Here is a 24,195-nt window from a genome sequence, read left to right on the forward strand (position 1 = left end):
ATGACGTTAATTATTTATAATATTAAAGTAACCTTTTATTTCCTTTTTTTAATTAGGTCCATCTGAAATCATAAAAAAAGGGTAGTAACTTATCAAATAATATCAGGCATTTTGTTTGGTATTTTATGTTAAAAAAATTAAATTTAGCTTAGTTTTTTCTTAATTATTCTTAATTATAAATATTTGATTTTTATTGAAGAAATCAATTTAAAAAGCTATTTTTCTATGTGGTTATATTTTTTGTATCAGGTGTTACATTATTATATTTAGAAGTAAAGCTGTGTGTCTTTCATCCAATTCCAATTCACAACAAAAAAATCAACTCAAAAGGAGATCTGTCTCAAGAAATAGAATCAACATTTCAAGCATAAGACTTATAAATATACATATTTTTAAATTAAATGCCAACTACTAACTTTTCTAAGAAAAAAAAAACAAAAAAATTTACTTAAACAATAATCAAATGCAGATATTGTAAAAGAATAACATTATTATATAGTTTTATTTCATGGACAGAGGGAATAAAATTTGCAATATCAGATTCTAGATTAATTGATACATTTTACACGTTTGCTGGAAGCTAAATAGGTTCAGTGGTCTGAAGATATTACACTTTCAGTGTTAGAGAAGTATATTTTGTTAAGGAGACAAACCTGAGATTTGCAGGTTAAACATATCCGAAACATAAAAACGTGATATATATTTTTTTTAAGTATAATATTTATAAAACAGAAACCTTTGGTTGTATCATGTTTTATAATATATCATAATACTGATGAAATTCTGAATATAGTAATAAGAAACTAACAAGAGCAGATAAGTCACAAAAGAAGAATATGTTTATGATGACTTGATTGTGTAAAGTTTGATTTTTTTACAGAATATTTTTCTTGTTATTGCTTTTTTAAATTCATACCATTTAATATTAATTTATTTCATTTTTTATTAAATACTACATAATATTTTTGGATCCTAAAACTAAGCAATCACTTCTTTTTTTAATTAAATACACAAATTTTGGTTATAGTTACAAAAAGGTTTATTATCCATTCCAGATATTTTTTTTATTTACTCAAGAAAATACACTATTCCTAAATAACAACAGAATAAAATCTGATAAAACATAAGATAAGATATTACAGACGTAATGTTTAATAAGTATCTATCGAACTTTAATTATACTGTATGTTATTAACTTCAATTTACAGAACTTAATACTTAAAAACATTAAAAGATAAAATCAGAAATGAATAAGTATCAATGATCACTTTTTTGTTACAATTACAAATACAGATCTCATTATTGTTAAGTAACTATCCTATAAAAATTCTAAACTTTAAAATTCTTTAAAATGTAAATAATTTATGGTATTTTTGTGATAATAGAATAATATGCAAAATTTTATGCAGATAGAATAAAAGAAAAATTGAAAAGCTGTGAAAATTAACTCTTGAATTAAATTTGTGTTATTCAAATGAATTTGTCAGTATAAAATATTATAGAGAAATTAAATTTTGAAGAGAGGTTTAAGAAAATCTCTTTTTATTAATATAATAAAAAGAGATTTTCTTAATTATAATTTATATTGAGTAAAATCAAATATGGAGAAAGTAAAAATCAATGTTTGATAAACTTTCTAAAGAAGCTCCTGAAAAAGTAAATCCAATTCAAACTTTTTCTTGGAGTAAAAATCTTTTCAGAAGTGTCAAGTACTTTCAGGCTATACATCTATCATCATATTTCTTATGGTGTCAACTTCTGATGACAGGTACATAGCCTGAAAGTGCTTCTCTAAACAATTTTCCACTTAAAAAACAAGCAGTTTGAATAAAACCACATTTCAATATTTAATCATATAATTTAATTCAAAAATTATTTACATATTTATATAATAATTATACTTTTCTTTTATTAACGGTTTCCAGATTTTTAAAATTACTAATTAATATTTTTTTCTATTGTTATTTCTTTTCTTATTATAGTTTGACTTTAGTTTCAATATTTTTTTTTAGATATATCAAATTTCATACCTGTTTCTATATATGTAGTTTTTTTGTTTTGCTGCTGTTTTATAAACAAACATGCTTTCAAAAACAAAAATAAATACTTTTAAATACTTTAAGAATCTTAAATCCAAATAAATTACATAAGATTTCTCAATGCAAGGTTACTTTTGTAACAATATTAATTTTCAAATTTTCTTTTTGAATAAAGAGAAATTTTTATGTGAAAATACAAATATGATTTTTACTTTTCCAGCTGTTGTAACAGAAAGAAAGTATAGAAATGGTCAAAAATGACCTCCCAAGACTTTTTTCACAAAACTTTTTTTTTTAATTTTGAAAAATAAATTCTTAATTATAACATTCGGTGCAATGAATAGTGGTGCTTGCAGACTATAAAAAAGGAGCATGTGTGCATGCAGTATATATAAATATATATAAGCCCCCTTTTTTACAGGTATCCTTTGATTAACACAGTTAATCCCTCAATGCTACCGTGTATATCAAAATCATGTTAAATGTAAAATATCTTTAAACAAATACAGTGGTACCTTGGTACTTGACAAAACAATCACGAGATGTTAGAACAAATTTTCAGTTAATAACAAATATTTTTATTTTAATTTTGTCATGTGTAAAAAAGTACTGTGATAAAAATGATCAACTAATTTAAAAATAAAATGAAAGCTTAGAGCTTTCCTCCAACCAGATGTTTTCTTGCATAACATCTGGTTTGAAATTTTGAAGAACTTATTTATCAACTGATAGTTTAAATTTTCAAATGAAACATATATGCAGGGGTCATACTGCATAGTGCCAAAATTGCCACTTGGTGATATTTTTATTAAAATGGCAATAAAAATATAATACTGACAATTGCGATTGATGATAAAAACCCTACTCTGCTCATTTCAACATTCAGCATGAAATCAAATTACAGATCACACTTCAGGAAAAACAGCAAAATGTCAAGCTTCCATACAATGGGAGTCCTGTGCACCTAGGGATTTCATGACATCACGCGGCAAGTTTGGGCAGAAAAGTAGGAAGTGATGTTGAGAACTGAAGGTAGTTTTGTGCGATGCTGCCCAGTGTTTCCAGATTGGGGATTTTTTATTGACTGACAGAATATTTAAGGAATTTTTGGGATGACTTTCTTTCCACTTTGATCTTTTTTCAGTAGACTAAAACAAAAATTTTGACATGACAGAACATGCAAAACACTGTTTAAACATTGTGATCAAATATGTTATTTGAAATTATTCATTAAAAAATTATTCAAAATAATTCCTATTGCTAACAAGAGGGCCAAATGTTTGGTCTCCGATTCAAACAAAACTTGGTGAGCACAAACCTTAAACACAAGCAGCACCTTGTCCAAATAATAGGATCCCATTTCTCAATCACTTCGAAAAACTGGACCTGTAAAAATTTTGTGTTTAGCTTATTATAAGTCTTTGCAAGTGTCACGCCTCAGAGTGGTGATAGCCAAGTGAATAAGATGCTAGGCACTGCAGCTAGATGATATAGGTTTGAATTTATATCATTGGGCCTCTTAGTGCTCTCAGAGCAGAGAGAGGCTTATTTTACAAAACTGCAATCATCTGACCAAAAAAAAACCCTATATCATCTAGCTACAGTGCCTAGCATCTTATTCACTCAGCTAGCATTTGAAACGTCCAAAGACATAAGCCAAACACTAAATTTTCAAAGGCCCATTTTTTGGAAACAGTTGAAAAATGGGTCCTATATTTAGATGAGGAGCTGTTCGTATTTAAAGCTACATACTCATCAAATTTCATTCAAACTGGAGACCTGAACATCTGGTCCTCTCCTCGTGAGTGACAGTTTAACGTATTACTTTTACTTTCCAGATGACAAACTGATGAGGCTACCATGGTAAGATTGCAGATTTGAATGACACTGTTGGAACCTTAACAGAGCTGTAAAGCATGCCCATAGGAGAAAAAAGTCAAAGGAACCATATCTCTAAATGAGACCCTTCATGAGATATAGCCCCCACCGAAATCAGCCAAAAACCTACTTCCAGGCACAATAGGGAGTCATACTACATGCTCTGCTAAGCTTATTGCATATTTAACAGTCAGTATAGCACAGTGATCAGACATTCTAATGATATTTATCAGCAAAAAATAAAGAAAAGTCTGACACTCGACCCTTTGCGAGATATTTGCCTCCAAATGTGGAACCCAACAGCAGCAATTCCTGTTGTCATCTTGCTTGTGGACATCATGCTTGCAAGCAAATTATGTTATAGGCAAAGTGATCACTGCCTATAACAAATGATAAATGTAGGAACTTCTACTGACTGAAAACAGTTTTTCTTGTGTACCAGTACTGCTGTCTATTCTCCATGATGCATGGCAGTCAAGGCAATCTATTCTCCATGCTGTTGAACGGTAGTCAAGGCAAGCAATAGCGAGCTGCCATTCTGCATGTAGTTGTGTGCTTCGATGCTCACTATCACTAGCTCCTCAACATCTGGCAAGCCCCACCATACTCCTCTAAAACTATATAACATCAAGTACTCCATAAACAGTCAAGTGGGCTAATCAAAGCCAGTCTAGTCACATGGGCTAAATAGTTAAATCAAGGGGGGCAGAATGAAGCATGTGAACTGCAGGGGGGTACAGAAGACAGGGTACTGAATGGTGACTGTAGACAAGAGTTATAGTCAAGAAAATGGGTTAGGGGCAATTTTAATTAAAAGAACCAAGGGGGCAATAGCTTGTAAAGTTCAGGAATCACTGATCTAATGTTATCTGGTTGCTACTACAAATTTCTTTACAAATCTTAATTAATGACAACAAAATGCTTATACTATAACATAACATTCAAAAGCATACTAATTCATTCTGATTAATAATAATAAAATAAAAAGTATTTTTATTATTTTATTTAACTAGTTGATATATTTAGTTCCAAATGTATATTTACAAAAAGAATATGCATTTAGAGCTCGTGAATACATTTGTTTTGGATTCGTAATTTCCAAGAAAAACTGGACCTGAGGAAGATCCGAAAAAAGAGAAGGATCAAAAACATTAGCCTGTTTTTGCAAACATGATATATTGGATACACAAGAGTTCTCAAGTGTGTAATGTAAGGTATGTCAGTTTAGATTCCTACTGACTTGCGAGTATGATTTGAAAAAATGTTTATTAAGTATTTAAGATAAATATTCAAGATTGGTAGTTGAATGCCATTAAACATTTATAAAGAATTAAATGTGTCCACACTGTTTATCAAATTACTTTTGAAATTTGTAAATAATAACACTAATAAACAAATTTTACCTACTTTTATATTTAACCTATTTTACATATAATATTTTTGAAGATTCTGACTGCAAAAAAGTTAAATTAAAAATGATGATTAATTTTTAAAGTTTTCTAGAACAAAAATTTTCTATAATTTCACTGGAATTTAAAATTACTTTCTGAATCACAAAACTTATCACCATAGTTGAACAAATATCAACCATACTGGTTTATAAGGCCGCCACCAAACAATCTTTATTTTTAAAATGTTTTCAGCTCATTTTGAGCTATCTTCAGTTAAGAACAGCTTATTTAAAATAAAACAGCAGCTTTTGAATCAAAAGGAAAACTATTCTGAAGATAAGTCAAAATGCTGAAAATTTTTTTAAAATAAAGATTAAGTTTAGTAACTTTAAAAGCAGTATGGTTGGCATTTTAACTTACATTGGGAATAAATCCATAAATATCTACAAGACATTAAAAATATTTAAAAGCTGTTTCTATGTTCCTTAATTAAGGAAAGAAATATTATATTTAAAGACAAAAATATCTAGAATAAAATGCATTTTTAACTACTTTCAATCATTTCAATAGAAATTAAATATAAGCTTGTTCTCAACAAAATCAAGTGATAAAAACTTGTATTACTGTAGATTGTAATATTTCCAAAAATTCTGTTGGTTTTATAGGATAAATTTTAAAAACTATGAACACTATAACTAACTTTGAAACTATCAAAACCAAATCAAAAATCAATAGTTATTGTTATGTAATCATAAATTGTACTATAAACCTATTGATCGGTGTCAGCAACACTTATACATTGCATGAACATTTTTGAACTCCTCTGGAATCCTGTCTCAGATTGAAAATTGTGTTCCATCAATGAAACAGCAAGATTCATCTGAAGGAGGACTCTGGAAGAGCCTGAAAATGTTCATGCAATGTATGTGTTACTGACACTGGTCAATAGGTTTATAGTGCAATTTATATGTCATCTGGTATATGTTCTTTTTTGTATTATGTAATTATTGATTACTTTGAAAAACAGATTAGGATATTTCAAAAGCAGTAATTACACAGTATTAAAACCCTGAAATTTTAGAAAATTAAACAAGATTCTTAGTATAAATAGTTTTATCAATTATAAAATATATGTATAAAGAACAAATATACCAATAAAAGCATAATAAAAGCATGATGGACAAGTACACATTTTATGGCAAACAAATCAATAAATACTTTGTTCCATTTATAGTAACTGTGTGACATATTTACTTTCTACCTAATTTTACAACAAATTTATAATAGAAGTATCAGTTTATGTATATTTAACATACTGAATATCATTACTACAAATTTAACAAACTAATAAAAATTTCAAATAGCCATTCTAATTAACTTTAAGTATGACTCATATATTGTATATTTTACACGATTTTTGATATAAATTTTTATCAGTCAGAAAAATACAAAACATAATATTCAAATTATATAAACAAAATAAAAATCATTGTAAAGTAATTTAGTATTTGATGACAAATTATCAATATCAGATAAATAATTCAAAGAGTTTTAAGTAATAAGCATGATATTAAAATTTATTAATATACACACTTACGCATAATAAAATATACCATATATATATATTATGCAGTACAGTATATATATACACTGTACTGCATACTAAAATATATACATATATACTATATATATAGTCAATATTAAAGTCATATAGTCAAACCCCATTAATACAAAGTTGAATGGACTAAAAACTTTGCAATTTATATTATCTAGGTTTATATTAAGCAAACTTTACAAAAGACCAAAAGGTAATAACCATAAATCATCCAGCCTTCAGCCAAATTAATTGGGCAACATTACAGTACAATTAATAATTAGAAATTACCCATGATTAGAAATTAGAGGTAGATGTTAGTCACCATCTCTCATCGAAAGTAGTAACTAGAATAGCCTGGAAAAAAAAGAATTAGTCCAGAGTGGGAGTCGAACCTACAATCTTCACTTTCTGTGCAATGTACTGAACAGCTCTGCGTGACTCTTCTTTTCTAGACACATTTAAATGTGTCTGGAAGGGAAGAGTTCTCAGAGGGAACTTAATTTAATATAAGAATCAAAGGAAACCTTAAATTTTAGTTACTAATTTTGATAAGAGATGGCACCTAATGTCTACCTCTAATCTCTAATTATTAATTGTAGTGTACTATTGCCTGATTAATTTGACTGATAGTTGAATGATTAACAATACATTAGGTTCTTGAGATGTTTATATATAGGTAATACCATCAAATGATAAAAGCCAGATAATCACCCAGTTAGTTCAGTGTTTTATTTTGTTTGAATATGTTTAAAATAAATATTAATTCTTTTGCCTCCATGTCCTTATTAAATTCTTTATTATATCATTGTCTACATTGGACTCTGTATATTAATAGGACTTATTATACTGGTGTTGTTCCATTCTAGCAAATACAGGAGATCTTATTCAGAAAAACAAAATATCTTTATTTTATTTACAGGTGAAAAAAATAAGATCTCCTCTATTTGCTAGAACAGAAACAAAACCAGTATAATAAGTCCTATTGATATACAGAGTCCAAAATAGACAATGATATAATAAAGAATGTTTAAAATAAATAAATACATAAATTTGTTTGTTGCTCCAAACATAGTTTGAGATAAAATAGCTTGAAGAAAGAATCAATGTGTTTTCAATATTGGCTACAGTTGATAATGATTAATGCAAATGAATGAAGGATGACCTAAATGGCAAACTGAATCCAGGAGTGAAATATTTTTAAATTTGTGAAATTTTATGCATAACTCATTGCTTGAATTGAAATGGAAACAGTTTGTTTTTAATTTTAAAATTACAAATTAATTACAGTATTTAATATTGTAATTCAGTTGTTCCATTATTTTTGTTATTAAAGCAATTAAAAATTAGAATTATTTCATGAAACTTCAGATTTTTAATAATAAAAATTTTTACAATCCTATTAACTTCTAGCATCCAATGTACATATTAACTGTCTTAATTAGTATTGTTACAGAGTACCAAGTGCTGACTATAAGAGAAAGTATTTTTCAAACTGGAATGAATAGCATTAGTGACATGTATACTGAAATGCAACAATAAACACTGATGTCATAAGTGTTGTGGCTAACATTAAAGTGAAAAAAATGCTCTCTACTTTTAGCTTTGAGGAAGCTGAAAGCAAGATGCTTTGTATTAAACAATGTAATATAATTTATAATTGCTATTGAATTCACAGGATAACATGCTTTGTACAGTATTACATATTAATATTTTGGATTAACTAAGCTTGTTGACATTGATTTAACTGCATATCCTTGTCCACGAGTGCAAATCTACTTCACATAAACATGGAATTTGCATTTTGCATAAACCAATAATGTAATAATGGAGTCTGAGTATATATATGAGTATATGTTGTTACTTACTATCATAGTATATTCTTCATAGAATTGTACTGAGTATTAAGTCCCACAGTATTTACAAGTATATAAATCAATTTAACAAATAATACAATTATTATAGAAAAAGATTTTCTTCCAATAAAATCTTACATAAAAAGATTGCTATAACTAGCTTTTCATGTGCCCCATACTAGATTTTATTTTTTTGCTCTCCTTTTTTTTTGGAAAAAATATAAAAAAAACAAATATAATAAAAATAATAGGTTATTTTTTTAACTTTAATTAAAAGCATTACAGAATCAACCTCCATCATGACAAAATTTAAAATTTGATATAAAAATACAATACTGATCACTTTTTGATACCCTATTTTAGGTCCATCTTTGTCCTGGATCTTGTGCACCCACTGCACCTGCCTAGTTTTGGTACTGCATAAGATATAAAAACTTTGGTTTTTCCATACAGAATGAAACTGAACGTGAAAAATAAAGAAATTACCAAATTCTACTACAGAGTCCATGAGAAGGGCAGATCTGACCCTATTAATGTTAATGACTAATATAGCTGCACATGATCACAGGTCAAAGAAATTTACAGCTATTGTTGAAGTAAAATCTTATAATTTAAAATTTGATATATTTGACAAAATACAGGTTCATAATACTTAATAATTTAAATAAACTTTTTCTTAAGCAAGATCTAATTGATGTAATAGTTTGTTACAAAATATAGTAAAGTTCTTTCTAACTTTCTTACTTATATGTTAAAACCATATTTTTATATTTTAAAATCTTTTCTTTTTTTTCCAAAATTTCTTTCTTTGCTTAATTTTTCATGACGAATAATAATACCATATTTATTTCATAATCAACTATAATGATACATTCTTAAAAGAAGTTTTAAATTATCATTTTTAATGAAAACTATTACTATGCTTTTGTTAGAACAAGGTTGAATAATAATACCTCAGATTCCAACATAACCTAACTAATCTCAAATTATCCAATTTTATTTGATGTGAATATACATATAATGTATCCTTTATAAAAATCAAATATTTTAAATTAATAATTAAATTATTTGAAATTATACCCTTTGTAATGAAAGATTCCTTCAATGCTTCTGTGAAGTTAATAATCTGAATGATTTCTTTTAATAAATATTTATTAAGTGAAATATTCATTTACAAATTGCAACAGACAAATGAAATACATATTAAATCAAATTTTCTTTTCCCCAAACAGAACCTTACAACAACTTAGTTCCACATTAGATATAGCAACAGCCATGGTCACTCATAAAAAAACCCTATAAAAATGTGTTTATTTTTTAAATGAATTTTTAAATTAATGTATCATTTTGCTACATATCTGCAAGAAACCATAAATATTGTATCATCCATAACATCATGAACGTGCCTTTCACCAGCTGACAGTGTCTAATGCAGCAATTGTTTCCAATGATTACATCATCCATTGGTACAAAAAAAATCTTTGTATGAAAGTGCTGCATTTTTATAAACATAATGGAAACTTTTTATAGTTAACACTGTGTAAAAATGTCCATAATTGATGCTTTGAATGCTGAAAGTTTGTCCTCTCATGACAGTACAGAGAGTCCATTGTCAGCAATTAACAATCGTGCTTTTGTTGCAAAAGCAACATAAACATGGCAACATTGAAAATAAAACTGGATCAAGAGTAAATGCATGAATATGCTGTGCCAGGATAACACTGTAGAATCTTGTCCTGTAAGAACTTGCTGCTAGTTCTTCCAAACTGAAAGTAAAGTGAAAAGAGCAGACATGTGTAAAAGTGCAGAAACTGTACAACACCATCTATGCAACATGGTTTAAAATCCTACAATCCATGTTAAAAGCCATACTGATGAGTAAAATGTGCAGAAAGCAGCTTATCTGGGTTAAATAGCATGCAACCATAGTTGACATGTGAGATTCTATTATGTTTTTAGGTGAAACCAAATTTAACCCTATTGAAAGCTGCTGACAAATTATGGGCATAAAAACTGCAGAGAAGAGGTCTGAAATAAACAGTAAATGCAAAAGTTTATTAGAAGAGTTGTTATCATAAGCTCGGTACAGAATACTTAAACTCGTTTGCTCTATGACAGTGCTGCAAAGCTATTAAGGCTCAAGGTGATCCTATAGAGTATTGGGATACCATTCAACAAGAAATAACCATTTACATTATGTCTTTTATATCTACTTATGTTGTGAACCTTTTTTTTCTTCCATAACTGTAAACAGCAGATTCTTGTAACAATGTTCATTAAAAATACTGGTGAGGTTGTGATGGCAAACAATGACAATTAGAAAAAAATTATTTGATGAAAAATTTTGTCAGTGATATTTTATATCATAGGCATAGAACAATAAGTGGCTAACCATGAAACTAATTTTCAGATCTGAAAATTATTTTTACTCATGATCCCAAATAGAAAATGTTGAATGTAACAGAATAATCTACAGTCAACCCCTCTATAACACAGGTTCCTATAGTTCGGAATCCTATATCACTGCAAAAAAACTGCAACAGTATTCGTACAAACATACTAAAAAAACTCCTATAATTCGGTAAAACGTCATCGCCAACTTGTGTTGCGACAGGATTGCACAAACCGTTGACTTTAAACAAGCAGCGGACCTACCAAAAACCATTTATTATTTAACGTCCATAAAAATTATATTTATATTAATGATGTCTCCAAAGTTCAGCTAATTTTTCACAAAAAAAAAAATAATTTATTTGGGGAGCACACGAGCACCATTCAATGACAATCTCCACGATGAAAACAAGCTTAAGCAACGGCGTAGTCAAACAGTGCACACTCGGTAAATAATCCTACAATTTTTTGTTTATAGAATAATTTATATGGATTATTCCCAAAAAATTATACGTATTTTGGAAATGTTTAGTCGAATTAGTCTAGAATCGATTAATTTTATGGAAGAAACCTTTCAAATAGCCATAGTCCGTAAATTGCATACGTGCCGGGCTGTGATTGGCTGGACTCCTAGAAGCTGGATTCATAAAAAAGAGGAACGTATCTACCATGTTATAGGGAGGGTTGACTGTACTATTGAAAATCTACAAAATTTAGTTAGCTGCTTATGGTTCTATATTCACAATATATTAAATGATTTATTTTTAAATTTTAAATTACTTTCTTTAAAAATATTTGAATAATTTTTTAAACACTCCTTCCATATTGATCCAAAATTATTCAATTCTGTATATTAAAATTGAAAAATTATATACAAGTATTAATATTGTGTGAATATTGGAAAAATTCAACACCTAATTTAATAATAATATTTTTAAGCTCCTTAAGCAGTTAAAAAGTATTATTATTTACTCTACTTACAACAAACTAATAATAATGTCTGAATTAAATTGTTCATATTTTATTCATAAATATATTTCAATTTTCATTAATAAATTTACATATTCAATTAACATTAAAGTTAATTGAATTTATCATATAAGGTTGTGATGAAGGTATTTGTAATATTTTTAGGTACCAAGGGTGATAGGTATTTTGATTTAAACTATTTTGATCCATATTTATAGACTGGTCAATCACTGATTCCATTAACATAGTATAACCGAACTTCCAGTCTTGAATATTATCTTTGAATAGTAAGTCAGATATTCCAAAGGAATTTAGTATTTTGTTTAGTTTGGATTGCCAGAGGTGCACTGTGGTTGATTTCTTACTACATTTGATTAATTCTTGATGTAGAAAAGTAATATTACTGTCACATTTGAATTTTAACCAGTACAGTAGAACCTCGAAAACTCTGCCTAATGTGGACCGAAGGGTGGCCGAGTTTGTGAAAATGCCGGGTTATCAGGAATGGGGTTAAAAAAATTAAGTACGAGTGTTTCCTCAGAAAATACTGTACTGTACTTGTATGTACTGTTTACTTGAGAATATAACAGAGAATAAACTGCCCAAATACCCTTAAACAAAGGAAAAGTACGTCCTTTATGAAGGCATAGAGCCTTTACTACATGAAAATGAAAATTAATGAATACACTGTGTACAGTAATTTACCTGATAAGACAGACCTCAGAAAAATACTTTATGAGAGCTTTTATACTTTTATAAAGCTGTCTATAATGAAAATTAATTAACTAAGGATTTTTTTGCCCTGCCAGGGTGTGGCCGAGTTATCCGGAGTGCCGGGTTATCGAGAGCCGAGTTTTCGAGGTTCTACTGTAATAAAATTTAATTATTCGTTTCAATTTTATGAAATCTATTATTAATTTTTCTTTTTCTTCTATTATGGTAGTTAAAATAGATTAAAACAATATCATCATCATACATAACAGCAACAGTTACTTGTAAATTTTCTATACTACATATCATTCAGTCAAAATACTGTACTAATTCAAAACTATACTAATCTACTGTACTAATCATAAAAACAAATTATATCATCATTCTCTTTCATTTACTAATCTTTATTAAGTTATCATTTATTCATTACTTTTATAAATAAAATTTTTCTATTTGTATTTTAAACACTGACATTAAAATATGAAATTAGAAATGTAACATTTTTAAAATTTTTTTATTCCTGTTTTCAATTAATTTTCATATTATCACTATTGTTTATGTAAGCAATTTCTTTTAAAAATATCAATAAGATGTTATTGAATACAACCATTTAAATCAAGCATAATCACTAATAAAAGAAAACAAATGAACAGGAAAAAACTCAAAATAATACTGCATTGTAATACTATAATCATTGTACAATTAATTTTTCACTATAAATCTAATATAGGGTTTCTGAGTCTAAGCAACTTTTCCACTCCCCAGGTTCAAGATATTCAGTATTACGTCGATTATCCAAATGCCGATCAACCAAAACATTGGTTAACTGAAAGCGTTCCAGTTGGACTATGTTGTGCTGAATCAAACATTTTTGATACTAGATTAACTTCTAAAGTATAATTTTCTTTTGTTATTTTTCAATATATGTACAGTATTTTGCTTGTACAAAATAAAGAAATAATTTTTAACAATACAATAGCCACAATTATTATTATAAAAATTTTCATTAGGCTTGACAATGAAAATTCAACGCGAAGAGACATGCAATGGAGAAAAATTTAAACATGGGATATACAGTAGAACCTCGAAAACTCAGCTCTCGATAACCCGGCACTCCGGATAACTCGGCCACACCCTGGCAGGGCAAAAAATACTTATTTAATTAATTTTCATTATAGACAGCTTTATAAAAGTATAAAAGCTCTCATAAAGTATTTTTCTGAGGTCTGTCTTATCAGGTAAATTACTGTACACAGTGTATTCATTAATTTTCATTTTCATGTAGTAAAGGCTCTATGCCTTCATAAAGGACGTACTTTTCCTTTGTTTAAGGGTATTTGGGCAGTTTATTCTCTGTTATATTCTCAAGTAAACAATACATACAAGTACAGTACAGTATTTTCTGAGGAAACACTCGTACTTATTTTTTTTAACCCCATTCCCGATAACCCGGCATTTTCACAAACTCGGCCACCCTTTGGTCCACATTAGGCCGAGTTTTCGAGGTTCTACTGTATTAATATACTATTATTGGGATATACTAATATGCTATATTAATAATGTATTTTTTCATACATAATCAGTTATCCGAAAAATCGATTTTCCGAACAACTCCAGACCCCAATTTATTCAGATAATCGACACTCTACTGTATTTCCAAAATCTGGGAATTCCCAGGACTATACAATGCCAATCACAAAGATAATAAATATAATTAAATAATAATTATTTGTATTGCACGATGAAGTACTTTTCAATAGACACTAGGTTTGGCTTTACATCCATCTTCAAGATGGATGTAAAGTAAAACTTAGTATCTATTGAAAAGCACTTCATCATGCAATACAGATAGATAATAAAAGACAAGGTTTCAAGTTAGAAGAAAAAAAATATATTTACTATGTTTCATTGCATCTTATTGCCACTTTAATATATTTGTGCAATAAGTAAGATAACGGGTTTAAATTAAAATAAGAAGTGTTATAAATTTTATTTTGAAGTAGTGCCCACAAAGTAAAAATTTAAGCATAAAGCAAAAGTTTATTATTGATTAAATATAACAAAGAATATGTGAAAATTAGCATATATCAAATGCAAACAAACTTTTATTTAAATAAACTACCTAACAAGAAGGATAATTATGTAAGTGAATTAACTTGGGGAAGGGCAAACATAATAAATATATCAATTTCCTCTGGCTTTTTTTAAAGCCCTTCATTTTGTGGGTACTAAGTGTGTTTTTTCCATATACACCATGGATTTGGCTATACACACTAAGGGGAGTCAGGCGGTGAGGGACAAGACCAAAGTGTCCATTCAAACACTTGTGAAAAATTTTGGAATCACAACCCAAGACTAAAAGCCAAGTCCCCTGATCAGCAAGTTTACATCTTTACTACCTCAATCAACATCTATCCAAACAAAATTTGATAAAGTGCACACAGATGTGAACTGTCATCTCACGATTTTCAGTCAAATACTTATCTGAGTTCTCTCCAACTACTTTTGACTATTTCACTGACTGTTTAAAGTCATGTTAATCATATGTTGACATTGCTTTAACTTTCTTTTACATATAATAATAGTGTATAAAATAACACACAAAATCATGCTTATTACAATCATTAAATAGTTTCATTAGTTCATAATAAAACTTTAATCATTGTCTATGATAATTGTATCATATGCATTTTACTTAAAATTACATAGGACAATTAGTCTAGCACTTTTCTGTTTTAGATCTGTAAATTCAATTCTGTTTTTCTCAAGATTTGAGACAAGAAAACTTAAATTTTCTAGGAATTTACAGGTCAGAAACTCTTAAGGCCATCAAAACCATTGTTCAGCAATTAATGACAATCCTTTTCCATTTCAATATTTAATTTCGTCGCCAATACGGCTTAAAATATGAACAAATCCATATTTAGAAAATTTGTCTTCGGAATAGATTTTTAAGGAATTATTTCAACATCTTATTACTGTTAAAATTAATAATTTTAAATATTTTATTATTAATATTACATTTTTTTTATATCTATAAACAGATTTCTGTAATTATTAAAATTGTCTCATTTATTTCACAGTACAATGACTCCAAAGTGCATTAACGTTTTATAACCAACATGATACTCGAATTGTAAATAAATGCATCTGATTTAAATTAATTGAAGTTTTAAGTCTTCACTCATTTGAATATCGAAATTGAAATATTTAAAACAAATTTAAAGTATTTAATTTTGTTGCTTTTGCTCCAAGCAATTAATTAATGAATAATTTTGTCAATTTGTACTGTTTACAACATTTATCAAAGGAATGATATCTGTTTTTATGTAAACTTTTCCACGAACAAAGCTACCACTTGAATCAAAAAGCCTTCTAAACCTGCTGTCGAGTAAGTCTAGAAAATAGGTCAAATAACTTATTTCTAATCTTGATTTTGATGATTTTATTTCTAATCACTGTCTACATTGTGGCAGGCGAGAAATGCCATCTCTGCAATGAAATTTTTATGAACAGCGGTCTACCCAATCTGTAAACTGTTGTCAGTCTCTAAACATTCTCTCTGCAATCAACCATAATAGTTACAAACAAATAATAAATTTCATAATAATCCAACAATTGCCATTCAGGCTATAATATGGCTATAATCAAATAATTAATGCAAATAAATTTGGTACTAGAGGTAAGCATTAGGTGCCATCTCTTACATAAATTAATTATTATAATTTAATAAATAAGATGTGTATTATATGTAATAAATTTCATACTAAATAAAAAGCTAACAGTAATAATAAATAATTATTCACTATCAAATCATCAATATTTTTATTAAAATTTATTAATTTTTTTATATTTTTATTTAATCTCTTATATTGAGGTAGAAATTAAGTAATCAATAGGATGACTAACATGCCAAATTAATATATAATAACAAAAACAAAGACACTGAGTTCAGCGTTCCATGCAACAACTTGTGAGTATATATCCTTCTATCAATAAGGTAAAGAAAGCACTATTTCCAAGTACTACTTTATGCAGCAAGAGAGAGTCTTTGAAGGTACAAATAGCGTTGCCTTACCTTGGACCCCTATCTTTACGCATCTGCAGAATCTTTAAGCAGCGCAATCTTGTACAGTCGACCCCCCTATAATGTACGTTCCTATAATGACAATTCCTATAACGTAGCGAAAAAATTGTAGAAACTTTCGTATAACGTACCTCCTATAACGTCGTTTCGCAACAAGATTGATAGAGTCTGGACCAATAGTGGATGAGCAGCCGAACTACTTTCCTCTGACCCTGCGCCACGCTACGGAGCAGCTAAATTGAGTTTGCTATCGTCTGTTTAGTATTATATATAAATTAGGTACTGTACATATAATTATATATTAATTATATATAAATTAGGTACTGTACATATAATTATATATTAATTATATATAAATTAGGTACTGTATATATAATTATATATTAACTTAATTTATTGTAACTTTATTATAATTATATATATGCTTTCTGCCGCCTGGCAACACGCTACGGAGATTTTAGGCTAGTAAGTTGAGTTTATTATCGTCTGTACAGTATGTAAATTAGGTACCGTAAGTCTAATACAGCACTAATTTTATACATTTCTTGTGAAAGAAACACTTCTTATTCAACGGCCATAAAAATTATTTATATTAATGATGTCTCCAAAGGTCAAGTTATTTTTATGCGAAAAATTCGTTATTAGAAATCGCGGCCGTCGTTTAATGTGCTGTTCCGCGATGAAAACCAGCTTTAAGCAACGGCGTAGTCGAACGGTACACACTCGGTAAGTAATCCTATAATTTTTTGTTTATAGCATAGTTTATACAGATTATTCCCAAAAAATTATACGTATTTTGGAAATGTTGAGTGGAATTAGTCTAGAATCGGTTAATTTTATAGAAGAAAACCTTTCAAACAGCCTTAGTCCGTAAAGTTCCCACCTATCGGGCTGCGATTGGCTCATGTATTTAATCGTTCCTACAACGTAATTTTCGGTTAGCGTGGAACGTATCTAAGCGTTATATGGGGGTCTCCTGTACTACCTTTAACCCCACTTCCAAGCCTACGCAAACTTATTTGTAATGATAAAGACAAATTTTCCACTCTTGAGAAATTGGGGGGGTCTATGCTGTACCTTTGGAAAATCAGGCAACGGGAGTAAACACAAGATATATCAGGGCCACCACTAGAATGCTTTCCAGCCGCCTTGATGAGCACCAAGACGATGTTATGAGGGGAAGACACACCACCGAGCTCGCAAGAAAGGTACTTGAGCAGGGTTACAACCCGCTATGGTCCCAAGCGGTTATGCTCAAGAGCTGCAAGGATCGAAAAACTGTTTTTATATGGGAATCTCTCCTCACTACCACCTTGGACACTTGCAACACCCCATATGCTCGAGCTGCCTAGTGTATGGGTTACGCTGTATAAGCGTTTAAGTGAGTATTAGCAGTCTCTAGAATGCATGTAGCGTGAGCATGGCTCTGTGCATGCGCCAGCTCGCACTTCATGGAGCTATCTGCTCGTTCGGTTTTCGAATTATGTTTAAATATTTACTTCGTGTTCTTAATGGCTTTAACGTAGTTTCAACTTATCTTATGCGTTCTATTCTACATTCGATTATTTTTGTTTAAAATTTTTGGTAAATATCTGTATTTGCCTGAGGAGAACGACTATAAGTTCGTTGAAAGTGCTTGCGATAAAAAACGCATGTAATGATGAACTCAGTGTCTTTGTTTTTGTTATTAGAAATTAAGTATTTTTTTCCTATTAAAAACAGATCCCAGTTGAGTATTTATTAACACTAACCACTAATGTACATACAGGGCGAGTCAAAATTATGTGAACACTATTTGAGAGGAAAGCATTTACTCAAAGTTTGCATTATACAAAGTTTCAACCTGACCACCAGCACAATTAATGCATTCAAACCAATGTTCAACAGTACAATTTAGTGCCAGAAAACCAGAGATTGGGGAGGCCATAACAACAGTCCATCGCACCCAATTGGAATAGAAAATGAAACAAAATTAAGATGTTTCATTAATAATGTTTAATTAAAAATTAAGATTGTCACATAATTTTGACTCACCCCGTATAAGTAGTGATAAAAATTTAGAGAATGCTCAAGATTTTCTATTCTATTAAATAAAAAATATAGTGTATAGCTTGATAAACACTGTATTTAATAAAAAGCAATTAAGCATTATTCATGAAAAAGTATAATATAGTGAAAGTATAAATCTTATTCTTAAAATTATTGTTACTCTTTTAAACTTAAAAAAAAAAGAAAACTGTGAAAGTATTTCATGTTTACATTATGACCTAAAATAAGTATTTAATATAAATTTTTATTTATTTATTTATTTATTTTTAAGTATAAACATATTTTCATACAAAAAGTAAACTATAAACCAAAACATTTAGATATATACAAATTTTATATATATACAGTAGATTTTTTATTAATATAAATAAATATATGTTTATTGAACATTAAAAAAAATTACTAATTTTCATTTCTCTTTTTAATTTAATTTTTTTAAAGCAAAATCATGCCAGTTTTCATGAAAAATTATATTAATGGCAGATGAATTATCTTGGCTATTTGATACACCTTATCACAGTTTGTCACTTTCTTTTCTTCTGAACGAGTTATTCTTTTCTAAGTTCTATCTCTGGTTCTTCTTTTTTCTATAATTTTTCCTTGACTAGCTGCTTCAATACCAATATGTAAATCATGATTTCTTCATCTGTTAACACTTCATTTTCTAGAATGTTATTGTCCATAAGCCAATATCTCTTTCCTCCAAATCTCTGAACTCCAATAATTGTTTCAAACTGTTAAGCAGATTGATGATGGTCATGGTTTGTCTATCTACCTTCAGCACATGGCTCTTTCTCCAGATAACAGTTAATTTTTCAACATCAGGATATAGTTTTTTCTCCATGACCTCACAAACTTTGAGAATGGCATTTCTTCAAAAGCAGATGCCAACATATAAATGCATCCTTAATGTTAATTTTCTTAAAGGTTTTAGTAAATTTTGTTTCTTCACTGGCAGTCCTCTTAGAAATTTTTGAAAGAAGTTTTCTTCTATAATATCTTTTCAGACTATCCTTTTTTGATCCCTAGGTTGTACCAACAACTTAATGTCAGGTGGTAAAAACATCACTGTGATGTCATCAGAAAATAGGTCAATGGGGTACTTGGAATGTTGTCAAGGAAAAGAACAGCCTTTAGAATTTCAAATGTACTGTACCAGAGCTTTTGGAACAAATTCAGTTGAAAAGCATTCTTTAAATAAAAAAAGAATTCATCCAAGATGACTTCTGGGCTTTGTAGTACAACATTAAAATATACATTTTCAAATGCTCCTGGTTTGGCTAACTTTCCTAGAATAAAAAGGGCAGTGTCTCCAACAGCATTTGAACAAAATACCACAGTGATTCTCACTTCATTCATTTTAAAACCTGTGTAAAATGTTTGTGATTCTGCTGGCATTTTCAATGAAAGAAGTTTAAAATTAAAGCCTATTTCATCCAAACCATAACTTGTTCAGGCACAAGATTTTCTTTCTACATAACATTAAAAATTTCTGAAACAAATCCATTTGCAGAATTCAGATCTGCTGACAATTTCTCATCACAAACATTTAGATAACAAATTCTGTGACACTTTTGCAATCACAAAAACCATTATTTACTGGCTAAAAATTCTCCTGTATTGTTGACTTTCTTGTATAAGTGCACTGTCTTTTTCTTCAAAATCAGTCCACTAAGAGATTTTCCTCTTTGTTATCCTTGCATGAACCACATCCATAATGCATCAACAACTTAATTTTTTAGCTTCTTCATAGTGTAAATAAAATCAGATGATGTTCTCATGCGTGAGAACACTTTCTGATTCTATTTACTAACTGAAGTCTTGGAGATTTCTGGTTTCTCTGCTAATCATCCACTTTACTATTTTGACACCCAGTTTGTAATACATTCATTTTATATGTTCTCCAATATTAATACATTTCAATGCTTTTAGTTTTGTTGAAATGCCGGATATCCATGGATATGGATATCCGGCCGGCACGTCACTAATGAAATGTAACCTAATCAATCAAGACCGACAAGTACTTTATCAGTACCTTCCAAAATAATATGTTTCAATTGATTTCATTTCAATTTTAATTTATATTAATTAATTAATTTTGATTTTATTTTTAATTTTACCTACGGTTTCGGTTTTTGTTTCGATATGAAGAACAGAGTTTTAAAAATTAAATTGTTAATCTGAAGTTAGTCTTGAACAGAAAACAAATTCCAGAAATGGAATTTGTTTTCTGTTCAAGAAAACAAGAAACAAGAAAGGAATTTGTTTTCTGTTCAAGACTAACTTCAAATTAACAATTTAAAAAACAAAAATATGTACACATGAAATGGTTGTAATCCAAACAGTACAGATAGCAAAGACTGACTGAAGTAAAAAAAAAGTTCTGTTACAGTGCATTGTATTCATTCCCAAAATTGACACTAGAAATCTAATTAATGGAAAAAATATCAATAAAAATATGACCAATTACTGGCTGAGAGGGAGTTTACCGCATGCACGTGGACAAACATACACAACGTTCACACTAAGATTCAAGCATTCAAATCTAAGATAACAGTAAAACTTCATAATAAAAATATTGAAATAATCTTCATTAAACTCCTGAAATACAGAATATTATATAACGAAGATAGAAAAACTTATCTGGCAAAACATTACTAGATAATAATAATAAATGCATTAATTGCAAAAAAATGCAAAGATACAATACCACATGATGGTTATTAAATATTTATTCAAGGCTACAAGGTGAAGAAATAGTTTGTTCTATTAATATATCATTCAGCAATTGATCAGCATTCAAAAGAAAAATAATTGCATGAAGAATTAAATTCAACATACATATTATAATCATATAAATAATTTACAAAATATCAAAACAAACTCTTTTACATATTCAATAATGCTTAAATATTCAATCATTCATAAATTATAACTTCAAGAAGGAAGTAATGAAAGAACAGGTAAAAATTTCATTAATACCTCTTATTAATTTCATAAAAATTTACAACAGAATATTTGTGTGTCTTTTATTTTAATGTTTATTCTTTCTTGTACTCGCGAGCTTCGAATTCCATTTCAAAATCTAAACATTTAAAATATTTAAATGTTGAGAATGTTGTACCGTAAGCAGCAATGTTCCGTTGTAATTTCAAAACATTCGTTAGCCTGACAGTGATGATTTTGTATTGCTGAAAGTACTTGCATTATAAGAAATTTTTGCACCGCCTGACAGTGATACCTTGGTTTTCATCAATAATCCGTCTGAAAACAACCAGTGAAATCTGAGGCAATTATTTCCATATGAATCAATGTAAATCCATTAATTTGTTCTAGACACTCCAAAATACATAACAAAACACACTTTATAGAGAATAATGTGTTTATTACTAAAAAAAATAAGAAATTAATATAAAAAACTAAAGAATAAATGAACATTTAACACAGCATTCAAAGGGCTGCTGGCTCTGGAAATTTTCTTTGGTCCCATGATGGAGCTAAAAGGAAGGGAAAGCAATGAAATTGTTTGGCTAGATGGACGAGGTAATGCTCACACGAGAAATGCCGCCACACCGAGCAGGAAAATGTGTGGATCACCCTCTGTTTTCACAAAATTAGCAGGAGGTCACGTAGGCACACCAACCAAATCCGAGATAAATTTTTCGCGAAAAAATCGACGAAAACTGAAACCAACAATAACCGAAGTCAACAAAAACCGAGGTATTACTGTACTTTAAAAATTTAAATAAACATTTTTTAAAAATTCTAAATTTTCAGGATATATATTTCAATTTTTTACAATTTAATTTCTTTTTTTTTTTTTAGATTGATTCTTTAAAGGAAAAATTGAATTTTTTCCTTAAAATTATTCTGGAATTTTCTCTAATAGGTTCAATTTACATATATATGGAATAACATTATACTTTATACAATATATATTACAGTAATACAATTTTCAATAAAATCCAATTTGTAAGAAAAATATAGAAATAATTCGGCTTTTATTTTTTTCTACATTATTTGATAGTATAAGGATTTATAAAGACATTTTATTTATGTAATATTGCTTAAACCATGTGTTTGTGTGTAAAAAAGGTTCCATTCAAAGTTTAAAAACGATTGATTATCTTTAATAAATATTCAATCATTAAAAAATTTTAAATGGGATAAATTCAATCAAAATATAGTTGATTCTTATTATTATTTCGTATTTATCAAGTGAATGTGAATAACCGATTTTTCCCATTGAATATTTAATTCAATAGGAAGATTATTCAACTTACACGTATCACGTATTTTATAAATACGATTTATAATTTACAACGATCGAGATAATTGGTCGATTTTATAAAAGCCTCCAAATTCGACCAATCACCGTCTCGTTTATCAATGAATTACAACTTAAGGTAATGGTCGATTAGAATATAGGTTTTTACATAGAATATTCTAGGCCTAAATAGCATATTGTACTTTATGTACGTATTTAATAGAATCTTCGACGTAATTAATTGAATCGGTCAATGTTAAAAAACGTACCTTTATCGGTGATATTAAAGAAAACGTTGTTTACTTTTCGATCCGACAAATATCTTTACTTCTACTCTTTCCTAAACCTACACGGACTTTCACGCGTCTTCGTTCATGTGGAGTTTTCTGATTAGTCGGCTATATCCGCCGATCCTATTGGCTAATTGATGAGATGACGTATACAGATATTTCAATCTACGGATATATGACAGATGCTACTGTTATTACTGATTTTCGCTGTTCCAACAGAAACCATTGCCGTTCGATTTTCCGGCTCCTAGCTTAATTAATATATTTATATCGGATGAGTTGGGATTTTATATATAAAATAAGCTTTATGTTTTGTTTGAAACAATAACTATTGTTTTAATAAATACAACTCTATAGTAACTTAGTACCCAAAATGTTAATGGGTAATACTTCGGTGCAACATTTTTATATATATATTTTTTAACTTTTCATTAAAATAAACTAAAATTAAAATTCTTGATAATTTTTATGGAATTATTTTCAATCCAGATATTTTAATTTCCTTTTTTCCATTAAATACACAGGCTAATTATTTCTCCGATTTGGCTTCCGGAGTAAGCGGAAAAATGGCGATAACGAAAAAATAAATAATAGATTTAAAGGGTGAAATCTCTCGCTTAAGGTTTCATAAATAAACATATAATATGTATAAATAGGTGATATTGATTTGTAA

The 24,195-nt window shown here is 28.8% G+C and overlaps 1 long non-coding RNA gene across 1 annotated transcript in view; it reads right to left on the bottom strand.

Moving 5' to 3' along the window:
- LOC111630096 overlaps nucleotides 1-23,803 on the bottom strand; it is a 27,407-nt gene extending 3,604 nt beyond the window's left edge. The window contains exon 1 of the long non-coding RNA XR_002757454.1: nucleotides 23,502-23,803. This is a non-coding gene — a long non-coding RNA (uncharacterized LOC111630096). The remainder of the gene's footprint in view (nucleotides 1-23,501) is intronic.
- Between the last annotated feature and the right edge of the window lie 392 nt (nucleotides 23,804-24,195).

The sequence above is a fragment of the Centruroides sculpturatus genome, unplaced genomic scaffold (genome assembly GCF_000671375.1).
Source record: "Centruroides sculpturatus isolate CEXI.00-Female unplaced genomic scaffold, Cexi_2.0 scaffold68, whole genome shotgun sequence".
NCBI lineage: Eukaryota > Metazoa > Arthropoda > Arachnida > Scorpiones > Buthidae > Centruroides > Centruroides sculpturatus.